Genomic DNA, 4,014 nt, shown 5'->3' on the forward strand with positions numbered 1-4,014 from the left:
TCAGGGGTGGGGAACCTGTGGTCTCAATGTCATATCCCCATGCCTAGTCTATATCTTTTATTTTTCCAAATGAATTTTAAAAATAATTTTATTGAGTTCTGTCAAGAATAGCTTGATAGTTTAATTGATATAACATTAAATATATAAAGTAACTTTGGTAGTATTGTCATTTCAAAAATTATATTGGCACTATCCAGTCATGAGCATTTGATATTATTGCTCTAAGTTGCTATTTCTTTTATTTCTTTAATGAGCACTTTGCAATTAAATTGCAATTAAATATTTAGTGCGTTTTATTATGTTAATTCCCAGATATTTTAGACATTTTTTAGTTATTTGGAATAGGATTTACCTTTATATTATTGCCCCTTGGATTTTCTTATTATAATATAGGTTTTTGAGAATTTATTTTGCAGCCTGAAACTTTGCTGGACCTGTGAATTTTCTCAATTAGTATGGTTGTTGATTCACTAGGATTTTATAAATAAATCATCATATTATGGGCAAATAGGGATAGCTTTAGCTCCCTTTTACCTATTTTTATGTCTTTAACTTTTTTCTCATTTTATTGTTATTGCTAGCATTTCCAGGACTATATCAAATGATAGGCTGAGTAGGCATTCTTGCTTAACTCTTGTATTTATTGGGAAAGTTTTTAGTGTATTCCTGTTGTATATGATGATAGCTTTTAGTTTTATAGAGATATTTTTATGATACTGAAAAAAGGTCTGTCTATACCTATATCTTCTAGGGATTTTTTTTAAAAACATGAATCAATATTGCACTTTTTCAAAGGTTTTCTCTGCATTTTTGGAGATGATCATGTGGCTTTGGGATGTTTTTATTTTGAATAAGAGTAATTATCTTAATTATTATCCTAATGTTTAAACATCCTTGCATCTTTGATATAAATCCAATTTAGCTGGGATGAATGATTTCTAGTAGGAATCATTGTATCATGTTTGAAAAGATTTTCTTTAATTTTTGATGTAATAATATTGTTCTATGGTTCTCTTGTTTTCTCTTTCTCTCACCTAGGTAATAGAATGTACTTATCTCATAAAAGGAATTTGACAGTGTGCTTTCTTTCTCAATTTTTGAGAATAATTTGTGTATATTGATTTTAATTGTTCTTTAACAGCAGGATAGAATTCTCCTATGAATCTATCAAGACCAGTGATTCTCTGCCCCCGTCCTCCCCCAGGCAGTTTCTTTATAGTTAGTTCTATTTACTTTTCTGAGATTGGGTTATCTAAGATCTCTGATCCTCTCTCAGTTGGGATTTTATATTTTTTGAGAGGCTCCTTATTTTCACTTTCACTTGTGCCAGGTTTTTGCCTTATTGTCTCTCCAGCGCTTAACACAGTACTTGGTTCATAGTAAGTGTTTTATAATTGCTTGATGATTGCCTAACAGCCATTATACATCGGAAGCAGAATTTGAACCCAACTCCTTCTGTTCCCAAGGGTTGGCTTTTCTAAATGCTTTGGCAGCATACAGCAAAAACAAAACAAAACAATCCAATTTGAAAAACACGATATCCTCCAACTAGTAATGACTTTGAATTGCCTCTTCTAAGAAGTCAACGTAGGTAACAGAAACTAAATTGTGAAGTAAGTCTTACAGGTCGTTTCTCCTTCCTCCCTCCCTCCCTTGTTCTTATTCCTCTCTAGGTCACCCATACTACCCCCAGGATCCTCACTTTTTACCGAGGTGTAGGCAGCATTCCAATGGCCCTGCGCGCTTGTGGTACTGGCTGTTTCCTAACAGTCACCATTCTAGTGTAGGAAATTGACTACAGACAGACGACCTCTGTCACCAAGCTCCCAGTTCTTTTAAGCACCTGACTTCAGGCAATGCGCATGGGTTACCAGACCATGGATTACCAGGGTCCCTTCCAAGAGGAAGTCAGCACCCTGACCCGCTTTGCCTTGGATAAAAGCAAGAAAGCCAAAGGCACAGATCAGATGAGTCAACTGCTCACTAGCCTCTGCACTGCAGTCAAAGTCATTTCCTGCGCTGTTCGTAAGGCAGGAATAGTCCAACTCTATGGAATGGCTGACCCCACAAATGTGATGGATGAAGAAGTTAAGAAACTGAATGTCTTCTCCAACGAGCTGATTATTAACATGCTAAGGTCATCCTTTGCAACATGTGTCCTTGTGTCCAAAGAAAACACGCATGCCATAATAATAGAACCAGACAAAAGAGGGAAATATGTGGTCTGTTTTGATCCTTTGGACGGTGCTTCTAATGTTGACTGCCTTGGGTCCATTGGCAGTATTTTCAGAATTTATACAAGGACATCAACTGGTGAGCCTTCTCAGGATGATGCTTTGCAGCCTGGTCGGAATACAGTGGCCTCTGGGTATGCTCTATATGGCAGTGCCACAGTGATGGTGATTGCTATGGACTGTGGGGTCAATTGCTTTATGCTAGACCCAGATATTGGGGAATTCATTTTAGTCAATAAGGATATCCAGATCAGAAACAGAGGCAACATCTACAGTATCAATGAAGGCTATACCAGGGACTTTGAGTCTTCCATCTTAGAGTACCTCCAGGAGAAGAAATACCCTCAGGACAATACAGCTCCCTATATTGCAAGGTATGTGGGCTCCATGGTTGCAGATGTGCACAGGACCTTGGTGTATGGAGGAATCTTTCTGTATCCAGCCAATGAAATGTCACCCCCAAGGAAAGCTGAGACTCCTTTATGAATGCAACCCATTAGTCTTCGTCATAGAAAGAGCAGGGGGAAAGGCTACCACAGGAAAGGAGCCAGTACTGGATATTGTTCCTACTGAAATCTATCAGAAAGTACCCCTGATTTGGGGGTCGCCTGAGGATGTGAAGGAGTTTCTCTAAGATTTATAAAAAGCATACTAAGAAATGAAAAGCCTATTTTGCCAAAAGGGTATCACAACTAAAAACAATTGCCAGAGGACCAAAGATCACATCACATTCTGTGACTTCGACTGTGAATGGTTAAGCTGTCAAGGCCAAGCAATACCCAAACATCAGATATTTCCCACTATCCTTCCAAACATTGGATTGAACAAACTAACCAAAATGTCATTTCTACAGTAAGACAAATAACTAAGATATTTCTGGGAGCTGGAAGGAACAGTGGAAATAAATATTTATTACTTTCAAAGAAAATATTGTAGTGTTTTACTAGAGGATTAAGAAAAACATAAAAGCCATCAAGTAACAGGTGTATGGGCTGCTGTGGGTTGGAGAAGCAGACAATTCCAGTCCAAGGAAAAGTTTCCTTTGTGGTTCTCATCACCAAAGAAGCAATTCTTCCAGGGAGTTTCTGAATCCTGCTATGTTAACCTATTGCTGGTTTGTATCAAAGTGAATGATTTAGGCTATCTTTGGTGGAGAGAAAATATGAACTGTTACAGCACAGAAGGAGAAAAATGGTGTTTTTTTGGTGTGGGGATAGCAATGATGGATGGGGAGAGGTCAGGGGAAGTGGGAAGATACCCTTTTGTGGTTGGAGTCCCCTCTCTGCGAATGAGCGGTAGCACATCATATGTGGGTGTTGGTGCTGTTCCTGAACTGTTCCTTAAAAGGATAACTGCTGTTGCTCTCCTGCCTATCAAGAGTCAGTCTAGTATCTTTCTGAACTGTATCCAATGAGCTTGCTTCCATTTTCTTTATTAATTACAGTGCTTAGGATAGGGGAGGTATGGGGCAATCTTAACAAAGCTCCTACCCCCAAAATCTCTAAAATGGTGAGATTTTACGTGCTAAGATATAGAGTGGAGATATGTTTGGGAGGGGCAGAGTACTCTTTCTTACCACTTTCAAGTCACAATAGATAAGTGGATTCTGATACATCAGGCTAGTCTTGTAAAGGAGATTAGTGGCACTACATTTTTTATTCGTTGAAATTGTGGGTATATGTTTGGGAATGGTTTATTTCTTTTGGATTCAATCTAGGATTTCATTAGTATAGGGACCTGGAACTTCTTCTACCAACATAGACTGGTACCTTATCTTTGA

General features: G+C 38.1%; 1 pseudogene; it reads left to right on the plus strand.

The window, feature by feature from the left end:
* The first annotated feature begins 1,856 nt into the window (after positions 1-1,856).
* LOC138170025 (fructose-1,6-bisphosphatase 1 pseudogene) lies at positions 1,857-2,896 on the plus strand (annotated as a pseudogene).
* Positions 2,897-4,014: the final 1,118 nt, after the last annotated feature.

This window comes from Petaurus breviceps, unplaced genomic scaffold, assembly GCF_028583685.1.
Source record: "Petaurus breviceps papuanus isolate PSGF00001 unplaced genomic scaffold, PetGlider_PUasm1.0 38, whole genome shotgun sequence".
NCBI lineage: Eukaryota > Metazoa > Chordata > Mammalia > Diprotodontia > Petauridae > Petaurus > Petaurus breviceps.